Source organism: Dreissena polymorpha, chromosome 10 (assembly GCF_020536995.1).
Source record: "Dreissena polymorpha isolate Duluth1 chromosome 10, UMN_Dpol_1.0, whole genome shotgun sequence".
In the NCBI taxonomy this organism is placed as follows: domain Eukaryota; kingdom Metazoa; phylum Mollusca; class Bivalvia; order Myida; family Dreissenidae; genus Dreissena; species Dreissena polymorpha.
The window spans coordinates 66,788,954-66,802,779 of NC_068364.1; the positions used below are offsets into that span (position 1 = coordinate 66,788,954).

General features: G+C 34.1%; 3 protein-coding genes across 5 annotated transcripts in view; all 3 read left to right on the top strand.

Moving 5' to 3' along the window:
* Positions 1 to 13,826, top strand: part of LOC127847878 (uncharacterized) — a 286,419-nt gene that overhangs the window by 198,749 nt on the left and 73,844 nt on the right. The window lies entirely within an intron of this gene.
* The window catches only part of LOC127849193 (UDP-glucose 4-epimerase-like), a 32,955-nt gene that overhangs the window by 17,849 nt on the left and 1,280 nt on the right, over positions 1 to 13,826 (top strand). The gene's annotated exons all lie outside the window — the stretch shown is intronic.
* The window catches only part of LOC127847877 (uncharacterized), an 86,108-nt gene continuing 73,844 nt past the window's right edge, over positions 1,563 to 13,826 (top strand). For both annotated transcript variants that reach the window (XM_052380093.1, XM_052380095.1), the window contains exon 1: positions 1,563 to 1,674. The gene's annotated coding sequence lies outside the window, so the exon portion shown is untranslated. The remainder of the gene's footprint in view (positions 1,675 to 13,826) is intronic.

Consider the following 13,826-nt stretch of genomic DNA (forward strand, 5'->3'; position numbering starts at 1 on the left):
AATTTCAGGGAGCCCCGCCGCTTGCACGCGACATTACGATCCATAGCAATTATGTTATTTTGAGGCTCTACCATTGATGTTTACTAAAACATTAGAACGCCACATATAATGGTTATAATTTAATACAATCTTAAGTTAGGGCAATAGGTAAAGTTTAAACTTCATATGATTAACGTAAACCATCAGGGGAGGCAACCGCTTCGTACAGTTAAGGTCACAATATATTAAATATTTACCTTATTTACCTTACATTATTCAATTTAAAAGCGGCAACTTCAAGCGAAAATAAATGCACACACAGACTCCCATCAGCACATCTTTTCTAAAAATATGCTGAATATATTTAACAATAAAACGGATATGTCATGGACTTTGAAAGAAAGAACTAAACACAAATTAAAATCGACTGTTTGTGCACTTTCTTTTTTACGGCCGTTATCCAGTAGAATGTAACCCGATGTAACCCAGCTCAATGTTTTACTATAGCCTCCTATTTAATGTGATGAAGAAGATAACAACTACGATTTCCCTTTCAATATCTTATATAACCAGAACAACTGTCGAAAGTGTAAAACTTACCTTCGAGTAAAATATGTTGATTTATTTAGAGAGTACAGCTACATAGCTCGATTATTTAGTATAATGTTACCGTACTGTCGTGCGCAGTGAAGCGAACAATAAATTCGATCCATTATGCAAACCTATGCACATTCAACTGTGTTTGTCAACGGAATTTACATCATTTAAGCTATTAACTTGGTTTGATAAATTACTGTTTGCTCTAATAAAAAGTTATGCCAATTTAAATTAATAGGCGTAACTGCTGTGCGAGGTCGGAGTCAACGGTCTCCTTGGAGTAGTCTACCACACGGACCTGTCTATCCGTTATCTGAGTTGACCCTATATTAGGTCTCAGTTTATCAGCGATGCGCCCTCCTGTACATGTAACACATGGTGACCTTATTGCGTGGCAGATAAATAAATGGTTGCACAGTGACCATATGATAACATGATAACGTGTTTATACCAACGTGTACATGACATTATTAAACGTAAATATTCACTATCAACTCTTAACTTACATTCAATACCCGCTTTATGACAACACATCATTCCGTGTATTTAATATTCGCTTGCGGACAATAATTCTTAATTATACCGTTCAATTCTATGACAGATTCAGCTACTTTAAAGTTTATTGTATACTTGTTGAACTAGATAAATAAACAAACTAGAACAAGCATTGTTAATATTTGATTGTTATGTCGGAAACTATACTACCAAAGAATGAGATGTGTTTATCAATACCGACCTTTAAGATTTTACCCGCAATTTATTATCGTGCCGATTAGATTGTAACACGGACGTCGAACAGTACAATAATGTACACAATTTTAAGAAAGTAAGCAGATACAACAGTTTCCTTTTCTCTCCTCGACACGCTGTTTACCCAATGAATCAATGTTATTTAATAACGTAATGCAGTCTGACTAACCAGTAACAGACTGTCTGTTGACGTGGCTGTGTCACCTGATTGGGTGGGGTTTTTTTGCACTTGAGCGTCTGCAAACTGCGCATTTGTATTGAAATCCGTGTTTGAGGAGGTCGAGCTCATCATATTTACATTTAGAATAAAGGATATGAATTAATGAATACTCTAACTAATCTTACTTTGTAAGTATATTGATATTGTTTGATATTTGTTGTAGATGGTATAATTATTTGCTTTAAATCGTACAATATAGCCGGGTAGATGTGTGTAATGGGCTTTGCTATATGGTAACTCACCTATCGATCTTGATATTGTCTTAACGATTAACACACCAGTACCATACTTTTTATGTTTCGCTGTAATGTGCGAATGTTTTCTTCACTGTATGTGTTATTTCAGTACATTAGTTGTCTGTTTAATGAGAGATATCCGCGTTTAGAGTTGAAAACCGGGCCTTGCATGTAAAGTTATTGACCTTCATTTTAGCGATAATCGCGTTTGTGCACGTTTGTTGATCAATATTTTCGTATTTCTGTATCGTTTAACAGTATCCAGATTAAGTTTGCAAATCCAGATTATTTGCAAACTTATTTTTTTTTATTTATTGAACAATTGTTATAAAAATTTTGCATATTTGTAGGGGGCATTGAGTACATACATATAATTGAAAAAAAAAAGTTAAAATGTTTTTAGAAAGTAGAGTTATTTGATGATAAAGTTGCCATCCCCCGTGGGATCCCAACGGGGTTTTGGTTCCCCCGTTAAGAATTGCAATTTTCCAACGGGAGATTTTTCCAGACGGGAAAATTTTACCTATATTTTACAAAAAATGTAATTTAAATGTTATGCTTTGTTTTCTGTTTAAATGTTTACAAATACACATGCTGAAGTCATAATTGTAAGAAATAAGTACTTAAATAAGAAAATAAAGTGTTTGTAGATTTTCTTCCCCCGTTGGAGTTTTACGGGAGCTCCCGTGAAACCCCCATTTCCATTAAACATCCGTGGGAGGTTTGACGGGGGACCCCATCAATCCCCCATTTTCAATAAACCCCAACGGGCGTTTGACGGAGGATCCCCGTCTAACTCCCATTTAAAAAGAACTCCAATGGGACTTTTACGGGGGGGAGGGGGGGGGGGTAGGAATCACAATTCATTTAACAGTTAATACACATAGCAATATATTACATTGTATAAAGACACTAAACTTTATTAAATAATTGATGTTTTCTTTTTAAGGTGTCGGAATCAAATAATAATTTTTGAGATTTCTTAAATCAGTACCAAAATTTACGTTGAATATAATGTCTTTTTGGTAAAAGATTAGACCCACATATCGATATTTCTGTAAAGATGAATATAAAACGTTCCGACCATAATTTTGCAACACTCACTGAATATATAAAGTGACTTGTCTCGAAAATATATTGCATTTACCTTTTGATAATCCAAACGTTGCTTTTATCCATTACTGTGATGATAAATACAATCCAGAAAGACAATAACATTGGAAGCATAATTATTGTCATTCGGAATTGTATTTATTTTATGCTTTCCAGTGATTTATAGAGAAATATCAGTGAATTAAAACTGATAATTTCACTGTTTCAAACAATGAAAATTATCAGTGAAAATTATCGATAATTTTCACTGTTTATGTTAAATGACGTCATTTTTTTTACGAAATGACGTCATTTTCCCAACGAAATTCTTTAGTTAAACTCTTTAACAATGTATATAAACTGTGAAAAAAAAGCATAAAATAAAAAGAAAATTTGTTGGGTTCGGTGGATTATCGATTTTAATTCACTCGTGATCATATAAAATATATATTTTCACTCGTGGCTGCGCCACTCGTGAAAAAATTATTTTCTTTGATCACTCGTGAATTAAAATCGATAATCCATCGAATCCAACAAATATCCTCTATTTCTTTTGCTGTTTATTCCCGTGTAACAGTTTTGGAGGTTTTTTCCTAGAAATTTAGCTTGCAAACATTTTCGGTGCAATGTCGTACCTTAGTGTACCGGTTACATTCCACAAGTTGTTTTTTTACACAAAATGCCTGAATAGGGCAGTGTGTTAGGTTCATTGTTTTGTTATTGTAGTTGTTTGTTTTTTATCTTTAACAACACCGTGCACTGGTAGCGTTATTAGCAGAGACATGCGGGAGTCTTCTTGAAACATACTGTACTGGCTAGTTTCAAATATGGGACACAACACCACTTCTCCAATAGAATAGATGATGTTTAAATACATTTGAGTTATATTTGCAGTTTCAGTTTTTAACTGTTTTGTTTTCTGATAAGGATATGATATCCCAGACGTTAGTTCCTGTGCTGTCTTTTTCCCTCTAAACAAACAGACATATAACACCAAGGACTTATATCACTTTTCATTATTGTGTATAAAATACAAAATACCACACACAACTGAAATATTTGATATAACCCATATAAGCAGTATGATTTCCTTTCTAAATGTAATAAAACTTAATTTTCAATCATGAACTAGTAGTTTCAGGAAAACAGGAAACCAAGAAAAAATGTGAAACCAACAAAGGCATAGAAATGTTGAAATATGCAAGCCAGAGTTCTCGACTTATGATTGTTGAACGCTGCACTTCTATACACCACAACCTACCTTTATTCGAAGTTTGATGTAAATGGGTCTTATTGTAATTACGTTATGACCCGGACAATAAAAAAGTGAGATAAATAAAGTAATGAAGGGGCTATAGCTATAGTTCTTGTGCACTGAACGTCTCATCAGTGAGATCTATCCATATATGCATATATGAAGTTTCATGTGAATAGGTGATATAGTTAAAGACTAATACTCCGGACAAAGTACTGGAAGCTGCCCGACCCCAGGCATGACATAATTAATCCCTTAATATGGACTCTATTGGTCATTGTCGACTCAGGTACTTCTTACGTGTACCCCGGGTACTCTTAAGTATACTTACATGTACCCCGGGTACGGTAAATATACTAAATCGTACCCGGTCGATATTAGACTGTACTCGAGTTGTATTCCCACCTAAAATCCTATGTCGTAAAACGCGCTACCGATTATTTTAAACAAACTTCTATTTAAAAAAAAACTGCCTCAACATGCTTTGTGAGTATGAGTTTCGATAATATAGAGGCCATTTTACAGAAAATTGACATAAATGTGAATATATTTAATTAAAAACAAGATGTGTTTGTGAAACACAATGTCCCCCTATACGACGTTTGACCTTGAAGGATGACATTGACCTTGTGAAGGATGACCTTGACCTTTCACCACTCAAAATGTGCAGCTCCATGAGATACACATGCATGCCAAATATCAAGTTGCTATCTTCGTGAAACACAATGTCCCCCTATATAACGTTTGACCTTGAAGGATGACCTTGACCTTGTGAAGGATGACCTTGACCTTTCACCACTCAAAATGTGCAGCTCCATGAGATACACATGCATGCCAAATATCAAGTTGCTATCTTCAATATTGCAAATGTATTAATAAAATAAGCGATTTGGGTAACATATATTTGACCTCTGACCTTGAAGGATGACCTTGACCTTGACCTTTCACCACTCCAAATGTGCAGCTCCATGAGATACACATGCATGCCAAATATCAAATTGCTATCTTCAATATTGCAAAAGTATTTATAAAATAAGCGATTTGGGCCTCATATATTTGACCTCTGACCTTGAAGGATGACCTTGATCTTTCACCACTCAAAATGTGCAGCTCCATGAGATACACATGCATGCCAAATATCAAGTTGCTATCTTCAATAATGCAAAAGTATTCATAAAATGAGCGATTTTGGCCACATATATTTGACCTCTGACCTTAAAGGATGACCTTGACCTTTCATCACTCAAAATGTGCAGCTTCATGAGATACACAAGCATGCCAAATATGAAGTTGCTATCTTCAATATAGCAAAAGTTATTGCAAAATGTTAAAGTTGGCGCAAACAGACAGACCAACAGACAGGGCAAAAACAATATGTCCCCCACTACTATAGTGGGGGACATAAAAAAAGCCGACAACGACCGATTAAGCTTTACATTTCCCTGGTACGTTTTAGTATATTTACGGTACGCGGGGTACATGTAAGTATACTTAAGAGTACCCGGGGTACATGTAAGTAGTACCCGAGCCGACAATGACCAATCGAGCCTTAATATGCCCTGTATTTGACCGACATATAAAAGAGACAAATGGAAAGGATGAAAAAAACAACACAGCAGTAATTAGTTTTATCAGAGACATAGATAACAGAGATAGGCAGCTCGCCAAATATCGGCAAACTCTCGCGCATCCAGTGGTTTTGGCGAGATAGGTTTAAACGCGCAACTGTTTGACGGTTGCAACGGTAGTAAACACGCTTATCAACATTTCTAAAACTCGCTTTCGCATTCCAGTTTTTGCGATTTGAAACAAATATGTTATGTATTATTAAAATGAGAATGTATGCGGTATTATCACTCAACGGTAATGTGTCAATTAAAATAAATCACATGCCGCATTGTTTTATTAAGCGATTTTATCTGGCTCCAGTTTGAAAAAAAAACAATGCTTACTGGTATATAAAGATGGCCTTTGTAATGAGATAAAGGAGCGATAAGAATCTTACGACAAACAACTAATAATAGGTTGTTTTAATTAGATTTTTGTTTTTCATTTTAATTGCATTTTTCAAATTTGAATAACCCGAATGCCATTTACCTGTAGTATAATTTGAATAAAGCTCTGAACAAGTTTTTCTTCTTATGGAGAGAATCTGTTCTTGGTCTGCTCTAATCTGCTGTTTGTGTTCTTTGCTCTCTTAAATTACCGCTCAATTCAATGCACAATTTTACCAATAATAAATAACATTACAACCTAGAGTATATGTATAGAAATCTTCAGACCCGTATACTGTGCCATTCTCCGATATTTAGCATATCCATCAAGTTATTAAGTGACTTTTCTGTTTTTCTTCAACATGTCTTAGGCGGATGTTGTGTCATTGGGTGACGAGGATGAACATTGTGATAGTGAATTCGTTGAGGACATTAATCAGTCCGTTGTGTATGAGTGCCCAGAATGCAAAAAGTTAATGAAAAGAACATATGGATTCCATGTGTTTTTAAAAAGCACAATCAAAACTTTAAAAGTACGTCCCCTTATGTACATAATGATAAACTAAATGAAATGTGTTCCGGCTTCTACAGAGGAGCTTATGCAACCATTTATGTGATACAGTCTCTAAGTAAACCTCTGTAGTAACAATTTTAGTCTGTGCAATAAAAGAATGCATGAACATAGTTTTTAAAATTTAATGATATTTCATCAAAACTTCATCATTCATAAACACATATCAATACACCTGGCATAAAAAAATAAGCAATTTATTACACGTATTAAGCAAGTTGTTGATATTACAAAATTAATAACATATCGGGAGAAAACAGCTAATATTCTGCAGTGATGCAGGCAACAAACATGTAAGCATAAGAGCCATTATCGTATGGGGCAGGGTATTAATGTTGCTGAAGAAAATTCATAATCACATAAGAATTTTTCATCATGGAGATTGGACTATAAATGCGACTGAAAGTGTTAACATGTTTTTATCATAGTCATGTAAGGAAAAAAGCCCCGCCCCTTGGTGGCCATGTTTTTCATGATATCATTGGGACACTCTATAGAGTGTTAAAAAGGTTTTTCGAATCCCGGACAATCGCTCCTACGGACAATCGCTCCTACGCTTAATTTGACAAGGCGGACAGTCTCTCCTACGATGTTTTGACAGGGCGGACAGTCGCTCCTACGATGTTTTGACAGGGCGGAAAGTCGCTCCTACGATGTTTTGACAGGGCAGACAGTCGCTCCTACATTCTTTTGCCAACCCGGACAATCACTCCTACATTATTTTGTCAACCCGGACAATCGCTCCTACATTATTTTTGACTCCACGGAAAACATATTATTCGCTGATCAAAGGCTTACACGTATAATTAACCAACAATTAAAATTGCCAACCTGTTAACAGAAAGCCAATTTAACATGAGCCGATCAATATGATTTTAATTAAGTAATTTACTTACTGACACTTCTGTAAATATAAGGTAGTTATAAGGGCACTTTGGACAATGGTTCCTACATTATTCCTATCAGGGACATTCGTTCCTATATTACATTTATTGGAATAAGTGCCATTTTGCGAATAGAATAAACATAAAAACCGCATTAAATCAATAATTGCTATGACAACAATGGTAGTATCAATCGATAATGACCACTTTGACACCTATGATGTGCGAACCGTGCATAAAGATAACAGAATGGCGTAACATTAAAAGGGCCTTTTCACAGATTTTGGCATGTTTTGAAGTTTGTCATTAAATGCTTTATATTGATAAATGTAAACATTAAATTTTAAAAGCTCCAGTAAAAAATCAAAAGTAAATTTTAAAAAAGGAAAACAAAAGTAGCCCGCAGCAGGACTCGAAGTAAAAAACGCATTAGCCAACTGAGCTATCCTGCCAAGGATACATAAGATGCGTATTTTATACCTTATATCATCGTAGTTTCACAAATTTAAACGACATCACTAGAACTTTCCAAATTATTCAATCGCTTCGCGTTGCAACGCTTTATAATTTTTTGGTTTTTAAATCGTCAAAAGATGCATATAATGACTATATTAGACCATGGCAAATGTTCAGTAATACTGTTTCCTCACAAATATCATAACTAAACCGAAAATTTGCGAATCTGAAACAACTTTTCTCAATTTTGTCAATTTACCAAACCGTCAAAAGATCCCTTTAAAGTGAATTAAGGTTAGTAAACAATTGGCTAGGTCATTGTTTTCACATTTGACCCATTGATTGATATGACACTGAACAATTTCTTAATCGGTATTTCTATGATTATTAAAATACTGAACGATTTTTGTACGTGTTGAATTGTAATATATTGATAAAATGTTATATGTATATGTTACAATAACACAAAATAGACAAGAACAATTATACATTGAATACAAAATTCATGAAATGCAACATGCTGGCGAATTCAAATGTACAGACATTTTCGATTTCAAATTTAAATATCTGGCTTATTTCGCATTTTTCGACACAAGTTGGCAATTTTAATTGTCGGTTAATCATAGGTGTTAGCCTTTGATCGGCGTACACTACATTTTGCCGTGGAGTCAAAATAATGTAGGAGCGACTGTCCGGGTTGACAAAATAATGTAGGAGCGATTGTCCGGGTTGGCAAAATAATGTAGGAGCGACTGTCCGCCCTGTCAAAACATCGTAGGAGCGACTGTCCGCCCTGTCAAAACATCGTAGGAGCGACTGTCCGCCCTGTCAAATTTAGCGTAGGAGCGATTGTCTGTAGGAGCGATTGTCTGGATACCAGGTTTTTCTATAGCTATATATAGACATATAAGGAAAAAGGCCCCACCCCCTGGTGCCCATGTTTTTGAACCAACAGGAACCATTTTTGAACTTGCCCAAGATATCATTTTGACAAATCTTCTGACCAAGTTTCATGATGACGGACAATAAACCGGAACAATTTTTTAACTTGTCCAAGATTTCATTTGGAAAAATGTTCTGACCAAATTTAATGAAGTTTGGACAATTAATGTGGCCTCAAGATTGTTTACAAGGCAAATGTTGACGCCACACAACACGCACTCCACGACTGCCAAAAGGCGATCAAAAAAGCTCACCATTAGCACATTGTGCTCAGGTGAGCTAAAGGGCAAAAAGATGATCACTAGAAATTTGTTCCCACAAAAAAATGGTTCTGGGCAACTTCCTAACCATGAACATATTCAGTAGTGTGTCCTTCTTCATTAACACATACTTTCATCCTTAAATATGTTTTGCCATGCTTTGATCTGAATGTAAAAAGCGAATGTCCAGGTCTCTAGCGTGCGTATTGACAATAAATTGCTTTGGATCACTTCGTTCAGTATGTAACACTCAACCCTGATAGGCACAGTGATCTCAACTTGACAGTCTCCAACGTCAGCTTAGTCTGGTTCTGTTGTTGACGATGACTAACCACACTGAGTTGCTTAGTCTTCATACAATGCAGTGTTGAGAGAAGTATCATCCTCAGTTCTCAGTTATGGATTCATCCACATCGAGCAGGAAACCATCCTCAAGCGCTGTTGGGGATGATTCATCATGTCGAGATGGCTTGTGCTTCTTCTGCACCCCATAACTCAGTCACTCCCTCCTGGGCATGGCCAAACTGAAAATACAAATGAGCATATCAGATGAACACCAAATAATATGAAATGTATTATATGCTATTCTAAATTTAGATAAAACAAGAGATGTGTTCATCAGAAACACAATGCCCCCTACTGCGCCGCAATTTGACCTTTGACCTTGAAGAATGACCTTGACCTTGAACTTCCACCACTCAAAATGTGCGGATTCATGAGATACACATGCATGCCAAATATCAAGTTGCTATCTTCAATATTGCAAAAGTTATGGCCAACGTTAATTTTTTTTTCGGACGGACGGACAGACTGACATACTGACAGTTCAACTGCTATATGCCACCCTACCGGGGGCATAAAATATAAAGGCCTCATGGAATTTATAAAGAAGGCACATAATGCAATTTATAATGTTTCATATGTGAATTCTTTTTCTTTCTATCAGCATTTTAACCATTTTAACCCAACAACATTCAAGCTGTTTAGTTGACTTGTTACTGCATAATGTAATAATGGCAATTTCTCCATAAGATATAATAGACTACTGCAGTTGACGGCCAGTTACCTTTAAAATAGTATTTATGTGTGTTACATGAATATTGTAACTTAAAAACTCTTCCATTATACAAAATTCCTTTTCTTGTAATAGAATGAGCTTCATTTTTATAAATTCATTGTCATATTTCAGCAAATGAACACAGAAAGACAATAAACAACCAATCCACCATTTACACCACACAATAACTGGTAAAAAAGACAAAATGCTGTCTTATTTCCAGGTATTGTGTGGTATTTAATATTACCTGAGCTAAGACACCTTATTAAATTATCTTCCTATATTATAAATTGATCAACAAGCACCTGTTTTAGATTAAATTCTTAGATTTAATATTCCTTGATCAATGGATTAAAATTAAATTATTAATTAAATTCTTATCTTAATTATTAAATGACTCTTGTTTAAAACTAAATTTATAAATTAAATCATATATTAAATGATCAATTTATTAAAACTTTCCTTAACTTATAAAACTGAAGCACTTTTTGAATTAAGCACATTCTTTGATGATTTTAACTACACAAAATAAACAAACCATTATTTATACTAATTTACACAAAGTAAGATTGTGAATGAGAATGAAGTCAAATTATAAATGTTTAAATTATTATAAAAAGTTGATTTAATTGGGGAGGGCTAATCTCTTATCTGGCACCATACTGTGTCTGCCATTATAACTTTGATATACATCAAATGATATACATCACCATTCGGTGGTCGGACGGACTGACCGACATGTACAAAAAATCTACCCCCTCTTCTTTGAAGGGGGCATAAATATGGGAAACCATAAAACTATTGAAATCAGAAATTTGCTTATATATACATGCATAATATATTATAGATTGATTATTAAATGAGGCATGTATTGATACGTCTTGCTAATTACAGCATTTAAACTTAGAGCAGATAATATAAAGATTTTTTAGAGAGTAAATTTCCCCCCCACACCTAAAATTTTGTACATAACATCTAACTGTATTTTTTTCTTTATCAATTGCGGATTTTAAAAATTAACTTTGTTAAAACAGAAAGAGCTTTCTCTTACATCATACATTCTCACAAGTCATATATTTGTACAAAATGCATAAACATATTTTTGGTGTTATTTTGATGCATGTGTATTGTGTATTTATTATTATGGTAGTTTGATGTTTAGCTGTATATGCTTATGTCGCAAATAAACTCGCTGTTCTGTTCTGTTAATTTTATAATATTGGGATTTATTGTGCTCGAATCAAAGTCAGGGGAAGTCTACACTGTGTATAAGCAACCTGCTGTGTTGATCACTATTTTATTAGCTCAATACACAGGCACCTGGCTACTGTACTGGAAAAATTGGATTTACTGCCAAAATAACTGATTTTATTTATTGCTAAATTGTTGTGTACCTTAAAAAAACTTCAATAAATAGTAAACACTCAACCATTGTCTTATATTTATACCGTTTGAAAAAGTTAATGACAATTATTGCAAGCGTCCGTTTTATTTACCATTATTATTTTAAATACGCGTTCAATGACAAATAATACAGGTAAAATCATTATTTGATGTGGATATCAGTACAGTTAATAAATGTTAATAAATGTCTATATATTCTAAGCATAGCATACGCAATTGTATAATTCCGAACTAATATTATTTACTTATATATGATCTAGCTAGAATCAACATCAACATGGATCAACATCACCGTTGTACTTTTTATTTAGTTTTCAGTAATCTGTCCTTGAAATAGAGGTAGCCTTATTAAAGACAGCGCTAAGTGTGAAAGTGGAGATTAAGAAATAAGATCTATTGCATCGCACTGGCGGTATAGTATGTAGTCTTAAATAAGACACATTTAAGACATGGATAAAATACAAATATGACGCATATGAATCTTTCATTTCTTCAAAAAATAAGCACGTAGTCACATATAAATAAGACACATTTAAGACACAGAAACAATATGAATAAGACACATTTGAATCTTTCATTTCTTAAAAAAAGCATGTCAGTCTTTAGAATACAATATAAAATAACATGTATTACTATATTGTATTCTAGACACATTATTCTCAAACAACATGTTTAATTAAAAAAATGTATCCGTACAATACTCAATATCCTTTTTCAATGAATTTAACAAGTTTTCTTTAATGACCGATTCATCAAAGAATTAAACACAAATTCCCAACCATTGACTATATGTTCAATTAAAAAAAAAATGTTTCCGTACAATACTCAATATCCTTAAAAAATATTGCTCAAAAATCTGTTTTACTATATAACGTCTGGCATTTTTACCTATGGCATTTTTACCACTTTACCTCTGGCATTTTTACCGCTGGCATTTTTACCTCTGGCATTTTTACCTATGGCATTTTTACCTCTGGCATTTTTACCGCACACCATATAAATGGGTATCAAAAAGTAAAATTCAGTAGCGGGAAAGATATAATAGCAAATTCAATAAGTATACTGTATTGATATGACAGAAATTAAAATTCAAGTATGAAATGTGTCCACTTTATCAAATTCTAGTATTTAAATGGGTCCAGTTTATAAAACTTCTGGTATTGAAATGGGTCCACATTCTCAATGGTATCGTATACAAATGGGTATGCTTTAAAAAAAAAATCTTGTATCAAAATGGGTCTACTTTATCAGAGTTCCAGTATAAAAATGGGTCACATTTCGCAAGTCTCAGCGGAACACCCCACCCCCCGGGTTTAATGTCCAGGTGTTTGTTACCCCTCACAGCAATTGCTAGGGAGGGGGGCTACATCTTGTTCGGATTACAATAATTTTAATGTTTAAGTGGTCATTATTTTATGTTACTTTCTATTGATGCAAAGAAATACTTAAATTACTTCCCAAAATGTATAATATATTATAACATTATTATTTTTTGCAAGCATTCCCCACACATTTGGCAACGTCAATATGGTGAAATTGTCACAGAGTTACAAATATTATTATATTATTATGGGATTTTTGATTAAGTACATTATAATTTCATACAATACAATAGTTACAGTTTTAAAGATATTGAATTGATTTCTGTGAATATGTTTGAATATGATTTCTTTGTCTACTGAATTGCAGTAGAAGGTTACTTGGAACCACATGTTTAACTTGATATTGATTACATTGTGTTAGTTACAGTCTTGGAAGTCTTCTCATGTTAAATTCACACTCAATATGCAGACTGTATGCTGACTGTATGCTTATCAGCTCTAGCTATAAATAATGACTGTGACTAAAGATTCTTAGACTAGGTGCTAATTAATTACAGTCTTATAGAAGTAAGGAAGTAAGGTACTGTATGTTGCATGAGAGATAGATATGATTGGTCAGTGAGATGTGTGGGTGTGACTTGGCATTAAGGATCTGTATGATCGATGGATGAATGAGAGATAGGATTGGTCAGTGAGATGTGTGGGTGTGACTTGGTTCTAGGGATGAGAGGGTTTCAAAAGAGTGACAAGTTAGTTTATGAAGGAAGGAAGTAGAGGTCAGTAAGAGAAAAGTAAGAAAGTCAGTTA